The sequence below is a fragment of the Canis lupus genome, chromosome 17, assembly GCF_011100685.1.
Source record: "Canis lupus familiaris isolate Mischka breed German Shepherd chromosome 17, alternate assembly UU_Cfam_GSD_1.0, whole genome shotgun sequence".
Classification (NCBI taxonomy): Eukaryota; Metazoa; Chordata; class Mammalia; order Carnivora; family Canidae; genus Canis; species Canis lupus.
Genome location: NC_049238.1, coordinates 23,867,985 through 23,881,990, shown reverse-complemented (window position 1 = coordinate 23,881,990; position 14,006 = coordinate 23,867,985). Strand labels below are relative to the sequence as shown.

The following is a 14,006-nucleotide window of genomic DNA, read 5'->3' as shown; positions in this document are numbered from 1 at the left end:
CCCTTTGTTTTCACAAAGGTAATCTGAGAAGTGGCTCAAGGCTAGCACATTTTCACCTCTGTAGATAGGTTCTCTGGTTGCAAAATGGACTTTGGAGAATGGGCACACTGATCACTTCATGGAAAAAAGTAGAAAGAGAGACAGATACAGAATTTCAAAAATACAAAGATAACGATCATATAATAAGTCAGTGTTTGTTTATCAAGTGTGACTAGCTTTCTCTTTCCCCAGTGCCATGGCCATTGTGTCCTATTGTGTCCTGGGAAGCCTCATGTCATTTAGCACACACCAGGCAAGGAGGGTTAGCTGTACGCACTGTAACAGCTCTGTTTCACTTGTGCATTTTAGCTCAATGAGAATTCTGCAGAAAGACATCAAGTGGGGCTGAGCTTTGTCTTTCATGGATGTGCTGTCTGAATTTCCAGACGAACACATCATGAATATTAACCAGCGCCTTTTGATGATGGTACATGGCAATTCAATACACTGGCAGCCTTTTATCCCCCAGAACAGCACTGTGTAATTGTGTTTATTTCCTAAAAATCATTGAAAGATATTAGGTTCTTTTTCTCTTCTAAACCCAGTTTTTGAGTGACATACATAGAATATAGAATAGACTACATGTATTATTCTGTGTGACATGTGAACAAGTTGAATAGGATGACAAATTTAATAAATGGTAAGAAAATGTAGGAAAAAGGGATAAAATGATGAGAGAAATTTTTATGATTTATGAAGACATGAGGAAGTTTTTGGAAACCAAAAGAAGTATCAAAAGGTAGGTAGCTCTCTTGGTCATAAAGTAACACTTTATGTGCTATGAAATAAATCACAACAATAATAGTAATGACAGTACCTACACAGTGTTTACCAGGAGCTACTCAGTATTCTAAGTATTTTATGCATAGTTTATGTAATCCTCACAGCTCTATGGGATGGTTATCATTAGTATCCCCATCTTCTAAGGATGGCAATAGTACAGGTATGGAAGGATAAGCCATCTGCCCATAATACACAGGAAACAGTGAAGCCTACATTATAGCCTTTGTGAATGGGATTGGTGCCCTTACAAGAAGAAGCCAGAGAGCTAGCTCGTTCTCTTTCTGCTGTGTGACGATACAATGATACATCAGCAGTCTGCATTAGCACTCAGGCAGCGTGGCTCCAGAGCTGGGGCTTGTAATGACTATGCCACACTACCTTACTAATCATTTTCCCATTTGTGCAGAACTTTGCATCCTAGAAGATGTTTATACATTTAAACAAAGAACCTGGAAATGATCTAGTTGTCTATCAGAGAAATGCTTTGATAAATTATGGTATAAGCATATGTGTGTGTGGGCTTCTATGCATGGACTTAGAATGGTGTTTGTGTAATGTTTCTTAAGTGAATAGAACAAATTGAAAAGAGTAGATATAGCATGAAACCATTATTTTAAAAATCACAGATACACATGTATGTTTTTCGTTTTTAACTGAAGGATAGTTGGAAGAAAGGCAGGCAGGGACACTCTGCCCTAAGAGGAAACCACCCTTAAAAGGATTTTACACCACCCAAGAAGGAGCCCTCCATCCTTTCCCATGTGACAAAAACCTGATTGGAAGCCAGAGGCCACGGAGTGTTAATCAGATTAGAACAGCCCGCCAACAAGCCCATTAAAACCCCTAGATCTAAGTGCCAACCCTCTTGGGTCCCCTCCCTCTTTGGGAGCTTTGTACTCTAGCATTCAATAAACTTTACTATAGCTCAATAAACTTTGCTTTGCTGCCCACCACTCCGTCTGGTCTACCTATTCATTCTTTGAAGTGGTGTGACCAAGAACCGCAGGCACCAAAGGAAAAGAAAATCCTGTAACATATTCAATAAATATTTACTAAGCTCTTACCATGTACGGAGACTGCTTTAGAAACTAGGGATGCTGTGCTAAGTCAGACCAAGTCTGTGTCCCTCACAGACCATGAGCTATGCTGAGAAAGGGATGGAACCAAGTAAATAATTGCTTGCAGATTATTTTCATTGCCTTTAAAAAAAACTAAGCACTATCTAGGGGATGGGTGGGGTGGCTTTTTGAGGTTTTGTAAGAAGGGAGATTAGAGAAGGAGCACCATGTAAAAATGCCAGAGAAGAACGTCCCAGACAGGAGACCTAAAATTGAAGGTCCCTGTGTGAAAGGAGCTCTGCACAGCCAAAAAGTCTAGTGAGCCAGGAGCATGGGGAGGGAAAGGAAGGGGGGCAGTCCATGCAGGGCCAAAGGGGTGGATTTTATTTCAAGTGCAATGGAAAGTCAGAGCCATTGTTCAAGCCTCATTTTAATTGTGCATCTGGCTGCTGTGGGAAGCCTGGAGATCAGTCAGAAAGCAAATGTAGTCATTTAGGTGAGAGTGATGGCTTACACTACGTCCGAGGTCATAGACACTGTGAGATATGGCAGGATTCGGGGTGTATTTTGAAAACAGTCAATAGGACTTCCTGGTGCCCTGGCTACGGGAGTGAGGGAAAGAGAGAAACCAAGGCCAACTCCCCGATTTTAGCCTGGACAGCGAGATGAAATCTGGGGCTCTGTAGGGAAACTCTGGGACATGGAGTTGGGCCAGTAGTCAAGAGGCCCATCCTGGACTTACTAAATTCAAGCTGCTTATTTGGAATACAAGTCAAGATGTCAAGTGATGGTTGCATATCCATATGCATGAGTTACCTCTGGGGAGTTGACTGGCACCGGTGAAGTGGAACTTACACTTTTCCTTTGTAAGCCCTCCATCTGCTAAAAAAAAAATGTCTTTTTTGCACTAAGCTTCTAGGGTTGTTTTTCATTTTTGTTTTTGTTTTCTGATAATTTTTCAAATGCAGCAGAGAAAATGTGTTTAAGTGCAAAACAAATGAATTTGTGTAAAAGAGAGAAAGGTCTGGAAAGAGAAGCACATCATAGTGAACAACATTATCATCCGTAAGCAGCTTAACTTGTACACGTATGTATTGATTGGACCTTTTTAATTAGATAAAGAGCCCGGAAACCATTGTAGTTTCAAAGAGAAGTCCATGAAAGTAAGGTGGGGGTGGGGCCTGTGGTCTCTGCACCACCTCTGCTTCCAGCAGGAACGGGAGGCACCGTATCCATTTTGTTCCTGCTCCTGTCTGCCTGGGATTAATAACAGCAATTCACGAGAAAGACTCACCCTGTGTTTAATGTTATTAAAGAAAATCCATCTTTCTCTTTGATGATAAAGATCACACCCACCAATGTGAAATCTTCATGAATTCTCTGTGGCACTATCAGCTGAAGGGACCTGGAAATTCTGTCCACCTCTCCCATTTGCAGATGAGGGTGGAGGTCTAGGCTTCCCGCTTGGCCTTCTTTGTTGAGTGGGGGCATGGGGCCACAGGTATTTCTCTGGTATTTGGCCAGAGTTGAGTGTTTATTGTTTAAAGGTTTCTCCTTGGCTAGACTGCACTTTTCTTGGTTCTGTGGCTAGAGAAAGCAGGCTTTTGTGCCTGGGTTTTCATGTGTTCTGGTCACCATTTCTGAGTTCCTGATTCTTCAGCTCTGTGTCTGAGGTCTACGAGAGAAAGAGAAAACCCAAGGAGCTCAGCACTGTGTTATTCCTTGTGTCCCAAGATCCCTGGTATGTGTTCCTTCCTCTGTCCATCTTCAGAGTCTTCTTTTGCTTGAGTGTATACTGTGTCCAGTGTTAGGTGTGTTTAGCAGGACAAATAGGGAGAAGTATACCTATTCCATCCTCCTGGAGGCATAAATCCTTTTGTGACATTTTTAAAAGATACAATGTAAAAATAAAATCTCAATGCTTGTTTTTTTCAAGAAGACCTCCAGGGTCTGCAACAGTGAACGCACCAAAAGGGGAGGCTCTTGTCACAGGCTTGCTTCTCCCTGGAGCAGACTCTGAGATGGAGCCAGCATGCAGGATGCTCAGTAGGGACACTTTGGGGTCAACACCTGGTTAGGGAGGGAAGGGAAGGAAGCGGGATTTTGTAGAAGGAAGATGTCCAGTCTCCATGGAACCATCAGCTGACCTTATAGGGCATTTGGAAGATATCCCAAGTTAGGCAGAGAGGATCAGGCCTTTAGACTCCCACATCATTGGTCAAAGGATGTGACCTTTGGCAGGGCAGTCTTCTTCATTGAGGTCATCCCTGGAGGAAGCTGCTGGCAGTGCTTCTGGTAGCTGGGAAATTAAGTCTGTCATCTTGAAGGGTGCTCTGGGTGATAGATACATCACAGCTTTTGTCACACTTGACTTTCTATGATGGGCTGGTGACACAGAGCTCCAGTCACTAGCCTTAAGTTGTGGCCTGAACTGGGATAGATGATGTTTGCTCAGTTTCAACCTCAGGAACGAAAGAGTAAACTTTCCAAATCCAATGCTTTCCATTGGTCTTCTATGTTTTTGATAACTATTTTCAAGGAAAGGGTATGCCCCAGATATGGGAAATTTTCTCCAGCTACACAAGGCTAAATCCTAGCAATGAGAGTAGGGTTCTTACCCTGTCCTGTCCTATTGTGTCTGGCTCCAGCCAACTTTGCTTCAAATTAAAATCTCTTGGGGCACCTGGGTGACTCAGTTGGTTAAGTGTCTCCTTTGGCTCAGGTTGTGATCCCAGACTCCTGGGTTTGGAGCCCTGCACTGGGCTCCCTGCTCAGTGGAGATCCTGCCTCTCTCTCACCCTCTACCCCTCCTCTCCAGCCCCCACTCATGCCCTTCCCCCCCTCGCTCTCTCTATCTCAAATAAATAAACAAAATATTAAAAAAAAGTTCAACTCTCTTTCTTCAAGACTGAGCTACCACCTCTAAACAGTATTACTAATACGATGATAATTTATTGTGCAACACTGTTTCTATCAATTCACATATTTTATTTTGAGTGCTTCCAACTGCTCTCAGTGGTGAGAATTATCATTCCTCATTTTCTTTTTCTTTTCCCACCATACTGTGCCATCTACCTCTTTTGCACCAGGGTCTCAGGCAGCTTAACAGAGCCATTATTCCGTGGCCCCTGTTCACCACGCTCTGTACGATATGAAACTCTCATATACACCTCCAGTTTTAAAAAAAATCATTTGGGGAGCACCTGGGTGGCTCAGTGGTTGAGCCTCTGTCTCTGGCTCAGGTCGTGATCCCTGGGTCCTGGGATTGAGTCCCGTCATCAGGCTCCCTGTAGGGAGTCTGCTTCTCCCTCTGCCTATGTCTCTGCCTCTCTTTCTCTGTCTCTCATGAATAAATAAATAAAATCTTTTAAAAAATAAAATAAAATAAATCATTTGGAGGAAAATATTTCAAAATATTTACTTTGGTTATCTCTAGATTATAGGTGACTACCTGTAGGGTTATAGGTGATTTTGTTTTCTTCTATACTTTTTAGAATGTCTTCTAAAAGTTTTATAAGAATGTATATGACATTGTAAATGAGAATGAGCCTTTGAAAAAAAAAATAAACAGTCAGATAGAAAAGACTGTTCAAAAGTGAAACCAGATGTCAGTGGGCAAAGTGTGAAAAAAACACAACAGAGTCTGAGAATAGACACAATTTATAAACTCTGCCTTGATTTGGAGAAATGATTCCATTTATGTACTAGATGAATTTCTGAAATGTTGACTCTAAATCGGTTTTTTCTAAGTTGAGGCCTACTTTAGATAGGATAGGGAAAGTGCTTACATAAGTAAATATTGTAGTAATTCCCTTTGTATAGTTACAATAATACATTTATATCTGCTTTCCTGTTTACAAAGCAGGTTAGTATATATTGTCTAGTTTGACCCTCTCAATAGCAATGTGTGAGGCACTGCTTTTTTTTCTTTTGCAGGCACCAAACCTGTCTGAAACAAAGAATTTTCAGTACATTTATAATCGCCACTAGAAAACAATCCATTTAGGGCTTAAATTCACGTATTTTTTTAAAAGACTTTATTTATTTATTCATGAGAGACAGAGAGAGAGACAGAGAGAGGCAGAGACACAGGCAGAGGGAGAAGCAGGCTCCATGCAGGGAGCCTTACGCGAGACTCGATCCCGAGTCTCCAGGATCATGCCCTGGGCTGAAGACAGCATTAAACTCCTGAGCCACCCAGGCTGCCCAAATTTATGTCTTATGCCCACTCAACCTGGCCTCTTCCCACTAATTGGAATTTAATTACTTACTAAATTCCTTGAATTTAGTTACTTACTTGAATTTAGTTACATACAAACAATGATTTCCATGTCTACTTGATATGAATCTGTTTATTCAGCATTTTTTTCATTAGCTCATTCTAAAACTACTGAGTACCTGTCATGTGCCAGGCCTCTTCCCTTGACTGGGGACATGGCGGTATACAAGGTAGACACGATTCTAGTCTCATAGAATTTAGAGTCTGGGCCTGGAGGTGTTAACTGAACAGCATCATGTCAGGTGGTGGCTAAGTATGATGAAGATGACAAGCATGACACCAAGGTATGTGGATGTGGGGTCACTTCAGGAAGGGTCTTCTCCCTTGGAGGAGGAGGAAGCTAAATTATTGAGGGGGCATTCCTGTAAGAGAGAATCAGAAAAGCAAACATCCTGGGGGTAGTAGGAATAGACTTGGTTTGTTTGCAGACCAGAGAAAGGTCTGTGAGACTGGGGTGGGGGCTCTTTAAGGCTGGTATATGATAGCTAAGAATTTGGTGTGCAACTTATTATCAGCCTCATACAGAGCAGGGATGGGGTCCAGGCTCTTCCCTGAGGCTTTTGTGTGAGCTGTGGCCAGTGTGGTCTGGTGGGTTCCAGCGTGGCCCTGGCACTGCCGCCATCTCATCTTTGGCAAATGGCTCCCTGCATTCCCAGCCTCAGTTTTCCTAACCATGAAGTACAGAGGTCATCACTGTTCTTGTCTCCTACTGAATTCATTCCCGTGCCTCCTTTCTCACAAGGTTATAAGCTCTGTGAAAACTGGAATGAGGTCTTTGTTTTATACCTAGTTTCTCCACATCCAAACCCATCCATCCACCCAAACCCAAAAACATTGAGGCCATTTTTGTTAAATCATGACAGATCAACTACTACAGAAGGGAGGGATTTAAGAAATACACAGGGGTTAGAATAAGCTGGATTTGTTGACCAACTGTAAAAACTAGCAATAAAATTAGCTATAAAAAGAAAAAGGAGGCCTGTGTAGGCATTGCAGCTGGCTTGCAGCTAGCTCCCAACAGTCCTCACCATCCCGGGCCTGTGGGGAGAGCCCCACTCTCCAATCCTCTTCCTCACTCAGGGGTGGGTGCCTTGCCGGGAAGAAATGTGCCATCTTGACTGACAGGTCCTTTGGAAGTCAGGCCTTCTACTCTGGAAGTCTTTTAGGAATGAGATTTACCTACCTGAATAGTTCATGTTTCACACCTATGTCTCCATCCCAACTATACCTTCTTCGAAGAGTTTAGTAAAGAAAGGGATAGATGATGTTTGCTCAGTTTCAACCTCAGGAACCAAAGAGTAAACTTTCCAAATCCAAAACTGATCATTTACTCCTAGCTCTGCTGGGGCTCCCCATTACCCCCAGAAGGAAGTTCGATGTCCTTACAAAGACTTTTAAGGTCCCATAAATTCTAGCTCTTACCCCCCCTCACAGCCTCACCTCACACCATTCTGTTTCTCTCTCTCTCTGTCTTTTCACTTCTCTTAGTCCCTGGTATTGACCATCCCAATCTCTCTTCCATGGCAGGGAATTCTCTCCATCTTTCCTTTTGTTCCTTTTCTTGGTGAATGAACTCATTCCTATCCTCGTCCCTTGTGTGTCTGGCCAAACATGACTGCCTGCAGAGGTCCTGCCTGGGCCACAGGCTCTTCTAGTCCATTCCCATAGCCCTCCAGGGCTCTGGTCTCCTGGACCACATCGTAATTCACTGATAATGCCCAGCCTCCCGGAGGGCAGGGGCTATATTGACTGGTTCACATGGTGGCCTTCCTGCCTCGCCCAATGTCGGGCACAGGGGCTACAAATCTTTGTTGAATAGATGAACAAGGGATCCCTGGGTGGCGCAGTGGTTTGGTGCCTGCCTTTGGTCCAGGGCGTGATCCTGGAAACCCGGGATCGAATCCCACATCGGGCTCCCGGTGCATGGAGCCTGCTTCTCCCTCTGCCTGTGTCTCTGCCTCTCTCTCTTTCTCTCTGTGTGACAATCATAAATAAATAAAAAAATTAAAAAAAAATGAATAGATGAACAAATAAACCAGGAAGGCCTTTGAAACTTTTCAGCATTGCTTAGCTATTAGGGTGAAATTTGGGTGACCTCTTGAACTTTTGTTTCTTTGACTGGCAATTGTTGAGATGAACGGGGCCTGTGCCTAGGAAGAGGAAGGCAGGGTAACAGTAATAATAACAGGAGTGGACCTTATGTTGGGCTCTGCTCTAGGCTCTTTACATGAATTAGCTCATTTAATTAACACAATATCTATATTATCTCTACTCTGCAGTTAGTCTTGGTTGGGAGAGGTGGGCCATAAGTACTAGGTGGACAACATTAAATAGAAAGGAAAATAGGCTCAATCTACCATCTGCTCTAAGAAAGGGAAGAAGCCCCAAGACTCTGGCTTCAAGGCTGGGAAGTGGCTCTGGCTTGCCTGGTCACAATACACTGGGTTTATGTGATCCTATCCAATTGCTAGGACCGGGTTAGGAGTACTTTGTATGCAATCTTTATCCAATGTGCCCAAGAGTCCACTGAGGAAAAGGAACTTTAGAAAGTTAAGTCACCTGTTCAATGTCACACAGCTGGTAGATGGCAGAGCTGTCATTTTAGCCTCAGTTGGCTTCTGTCTTCATCAGCTAGGACTGCTATAACAAAAGACTGTAGGTCGGGTGGCTTAAATTACAGACATTTATTTTTCACAGGTTCTGGAGGCTGAGAAGATTGAGATCAGGATGTCAGCATGGTTAAGTTTTGTGGAGAGCCCTTGTCCTAGCTTGCAGACCCCTGCCTCCTTGCTGTGTCCTCACATGGGAGAGAGAGAGAGAGACAGACAGAGACAGAGAGACAGAGAGAGAGAGAGAACACATGAGTGAGCACTGGCCTCTTCCTCTTCTTATAAGGGCACTAGTCCCATTAAGGGGCTTCATCCTCATGACCTCATCGAAACCTAATCGCTTCCTAAAGGCCTCACCTCCAAATACCAGCACACTGGGGATTTGGTCTCCCACATTTGAATCCTAGTGAGATACAAACATTTGATGCTTAACAGCCCTGGGATCCGCTGGCTAACTGGAAGATTCCCAGGTGCTCAATGAAACAGCTTATTCTGGTTCACTTCTTGAGTATAGCTCAGTGTGTTTACTTGGAGCATCGAGGCTGTATTAGGAATTTTTAAAAAAGATTATATTTATTTATTCATGTGAGACACAGAGAGAAAGAGGCAGAAGCAGGCAGTGGGAGAAGCAGGCTCCCTGAGGGGACCCCAATGTGGGACTCGATCCCAGGACTCCAGGATCACGCCCTGAGCCAAAGGCAGATGCTCAACCACTGAGCCACCCAGGCACCCCTATATTAGGAATTTATATAAACAATATACTGCCCGGGTCGGCAAGTCCAAGTTTGTGAGGGCAGATGCAGAACCCACTTTTGCCCCAGTAGGAGACACATGATTTTAACTGAGATCCCTCAGTCTGGAGGCCTCCAGAGAATCCTCTGAGCTTAGTCTGGTATCTTAATCCAAGATATTTTTGGCTGGTGCTCCAAGTACTTTCTCTCTTCCCTAGCTGAGCCTCCTCCATCTGATACCCACAAAGCCCAATCTCTTCTAAAAAAGCAAAACCTCTCTTTCTCAAACTGAGTCTTCTGCTCCCAGCCAGATGCCTGAGTTCTCTTCTGTCTTATTGTCCCGGTTTGCCCGGGACTTTCCTGGTTTGGGCATGTAAAGTCTTTCATCTTAGGTTTCCATTCAGTCCTAAATAAGCTGGGATGAGTGGTCACTTTATACCAGGGGAAGGCAGAAGGTTGTGTTTTCTCATCCACATGCCATTTCCTTAGCCCCTAATGTATAAATCTTGTCTGATTGTGTGACAAACTTTCATCCTTGCTTCCAGAACTTAGTAGGTTAGAAGCAATAGACTTCTGCAGACATAGCGGACTTCTTTCATGACGCATGTGCCCTTTTGGACACTAGATGGCAGCCTCACCCCCTTTGTTTAAAGAAAGACTGCAGATCTCACCAGACCGCTTGGAAATGCAGGCCATCTGGGACAACCATGGGCCAGAGGATTAAGGGAGAGAGAGAGAGAGAGAGACAGAGAAGTGAAATATATATATGTTAATAGGACAGACTGGAACGAGCAGATTAGTGCAAAATGGCAAATAGTAAAAAGCAAAAAAAATCAGATTCAGCATAAAATCTTGTAAGCCTTTAGAATTTAGGGTGGGAAGAAAGACATGCTGTTTCACAGTGGAGTGGGTCTGCTTTCACCATCTGATCCAAATCACATGTCTATGTGAACAAATTGCATAAAGGAGGAAAGAAAAGCTAACTGGAGTTAGGGAAGCCAAATGCCGGGACGTCTTCAGGATTGAATTAATTACTGCTTTGGTTCTCTGGGTGAGTGAACAGCACAATACAGGAGACATCCCTTCAGGTGTGTTTAACCGGACCCTGCTGGCTGGCTGCAGACAAGCTGACAAGCTTGGGGAGAGAGGCCCCTCTGGAGGCTGAATGACTCATACCGCCTGTAGAGAGCACAGTTGCCATGAGCTTTGCTCATCCTCCTCGAGGAGCTAAATTTATATTCTGAGAAAAGAACATTGTGCTGGAGCTGGCAGGAGGGAGCCGGGAGGAGGTGGCATTCTCTTGGGGTGGGTCTTTGTTGGCTTTAAATGGATTCACATCATAAGGGCTTTGGGAATAAGCCTGAGGGATTTTTTTTTTTTTCATGAGAAAGTAGTATATGAGCAAGTCTAGTTTTTTCTATAAGCATCCCCCACCTTAAATCTCAGTAAGTACTAACAAATATTGAATGTATGAGACACGCAGATTATGCTACTGACTTCTCCACCATGCCCCACCTTTCAAAATCTTATTTGAATTAAAAATGAACACACTGTCCTCCCTAAGCCATGCTTGTTAACCCAGACATTAGTGGAGCTGGATGGGTCCCAGTTGGCCTGGTGGTCCAGAGGCTTTCGAACTGTTGGAGAGTCCTAGCTCTGCAGAGTTGTGCTAGGGCTTCCTTAAACAGTGATGTATTTGATTCTGCACAAACAATAATTTTAAAAGGTCGGAGGAAACAGTTATCACTTGCATCTCTTTTATTATGGGCTCTGGAAAAATTTGGTCTGGAAAAAAATATCCCTTATTAAAAAATAGAAGTTTGAAGCCCACAGATCAATGTTTTTAGGCCCAGAGTGGTGGAGTCAAACACGCTGGATGATTAAACCCACGTGGATACAGCTGGTCCTGGCAGAGGCCAGTCAGAAGACACAGTGTTCCTGTCCTGGATCCCAGGGAGCAAGTCAAAAGAGAGCTCCAAGGTTGGGAGCCTGGGGTGGAGTCAGCAGTAAGAGATGAGGACTTTTTTGAGAAGAAAGCTTCAGAGAGGCATCACGGAAGATGCTTCAGCTCAGATGCAGGAGCTGCTTGCCATCCTTCAGAGAGCAGGAACCTGATGGTTGGAGAAGTTCATCTGCTTTTTCTTTTCATCAGGGGAGGAAGATTTTCCAGTCTCGTGGCCTCAGCATGAGAGAGTGATGGGGCAAGAGCTGAGGACAACCCTGAACTGCCAGGCTGGTGGGAATGGGACCGGGTGGTGGAAGGAGCAGTGTGGGAGGAGCCCTGAGCAGGGGAGATACCTGGGCCTCTGAAGAGTCTCAGGCCCCTCACCTGTAACGTTAAAGGTCATAACAGGGGTTCTGCATACCACTTAGGGCTGCTTGGAGAAACAGGCAAAATGATAACCGTGACCAGGTATTTAATTAATTATTTATTTAAATGAAGTTTTTAAAAAGATTTATTTATTCATAAGAGACTCAGAGAGAGAGGCAGAGACAAAGGCAGAGGGAGAAGCAGGCTCTCTCTGTGGAACTCAAGCCCAGGGTCTAGGATTGCACCCTGAGCTGAAGGCAGAGGCTCAACCGCCGAGCCTCCCAGGCATCCTTGAGATCAGGTGTTTTAAAACACAAAGTTGAATATTAGAAGTGGCTGATAGCTGTGAAACATCCAACTCTTGGTTTTGGCTTAGGGCATGATCTCAGGGTCATGGGATCGAGCCTATGCTGGGCTCTGGGCTCAGTGAGGGGGGTTTGCTTGAAGATTCTCTCCCTCCAGCCCTACCCCCCCTTGCTCTCTCTCATGCTCTCTCTCCCTCTCAAATAAATAAGTAAATCTTAAAAAAAGAATAGCGTTAGCTTTTAAGCGCTATGTTAAGCGCTAAGGATACTCTTACATAGCCACTTTTCACGGAAGGACCTGTAAGAAGTAATCATGTCTTAACACAAGGAACGTAGGAGTCCTATGCTGTTCTAGCATAAGAGCAGGGACTTTGGTATCACACAGGGCTGGATTTAGGCCTGCCTCCACTAGTTCCCAGCTATGTGTGATGCTGAATGGGTCACTTCACTCCTCTGAGTTTCAGTTTCGTCAAGGTAATTCCCGGCTTCCAGGATTGTGGTTGTATAGATTAAATGAGATAATGCATATAAAACACTTAGCAAAATACTTACTAAGTGCCTGCAAATCTCAGCTTAAAAAGAATGCTTTTTAGAGCTTTTAGAGCTTTTTAGCTTCTGTAGAGCTCCCATCCTAGTCACTAGGGGTGCATTAACATTGATAGGGCACTGTGCCTGCATCTGCCTTGAATGTTTATGATCTAATTGGGAGGTAGGGTATCAACATAGGCAGATCACTCACATATAACACAGCTGGCAAAAGACACACTTAATTGTTATTAAGTGACCCAAATTTATATATTTTAAGCAATTTAGAGTAAGGAGAGTAGTGACTTCAAGGTGGGGCAAGAGATAGAGCAGGAAGATAGTTTGCAAAGCCAATTACATGTCCATATAATTGATATTTTGTTACTCTCAGGGCAACCATGTAAGGTAAACCCAACATCTTGTCCTTTGAGGATTAGATTTCAAGATTTAAATTTGATAGGGGTGGGCACAAACGTATAGTCCATAACTCCTATGCATTTCTGAGAACAGTCTCCTCCAGATGTTTTCACATATAGATATCTGAACTCTATGAACCCTTCCTGATTATTATAGTCAAGACTGGTGTCCAGAATGACCCAAACTTGGAAAGTCATTCTGGAAGGTCATTCTATTTTATAGTGAATGTATATTGTTGGCTGTTCCCTCTAGCCAGCCACAAGATGAGGATTGAGCCAGGCTAGGCTTGTCGTTGTATTTCATCCTCTTGGCCATAATGATTGGTCAATGGAATGAGCACTGACCAAGGCCAGGTCAATCAAAATTATTGACTGGGATTTTTCATACGTAATTAAGAAAATCTGGTATCTCAAGTTATAAATTATGGTAGATTGTATTTTCGAAGATGCTCACAACAATATCTCCCAGACTATAGCTCTTCTTGTAGTGTGACTTGATCACTTCTCCTATTGAGAACCGGGTTTATGTTTCCTCTCTTTGGATCTGGGTAAGTTTAAGACTATCGTGTAAATAATGTTTTGTGATATCTGAGGCTATGCAATTGAAGATAATGCACTTTCCACCTGGTTCTCTCGAGGTACTTGCTCTTGGAACGTAGCCATCATGCTGTGATGAAGCCCAAGCAGCCATATGGAGAGGTCATGAATATATGTTCTGGCTGATAGCTCCAGCTGATGTCCCAATCAACTGCTAACATCAATCATCAGACAGTAGGTAATCTCAGATGATTCCAGATCCCAGCTGTCATCACCCCTAACCTTTGACACCCAGCTGATGCCACAAAGACTAAAGATGAGAGCCTTGCTGAAGCTAGAGATTATAATGGTTATAGTTATTATAGATTTGTCAGCAACATATATGACTGTTGGTGTATTAAGCCACCAAATTT

At 43.6% G+C, this 14,006-nt stretch overlaps 2 long non-coding RNA genes across 4 annotated transcripts in view; one reads left to right on the top strand and one right to left on the bottom strand.

Annotated features, from left to right (window-relative positions):
• The first annotated feature begins 2,441 nt into the window (after positions 1-2,441).
• The window catches only part of LOC111090557, a 98,767-nt gene continuing 87,202 nt past the window's right edge, over positions 2,442-14,006 (top strand). For all 3 annotated transcript variants that reach the window (XR_005372274.1, XR_005372273.1, XR_005372275.1), the window contains exons 1-2: positions 2,442-2,967; positions 13,695-13,831. This is a non-coding gene — a long non-coding RNA (uncharacterized LOC111090557). The remainder of the gene's footprint in view (positions 2,968-13,694; positions 13,832-14,006) is intronic.
• Positions 2,973-4,205, bottom strand: LOC111090556. Its single transcript, XR_005372272.1, has 2 exons — positions 4,028-4,205; positions 2,973-3,555 (listed from the first exon to the last, which is right to left on the bottom strand). It is a non-coding gene; the product is annotated as an uncharacterized LOC111090556 (long non-coding RNA).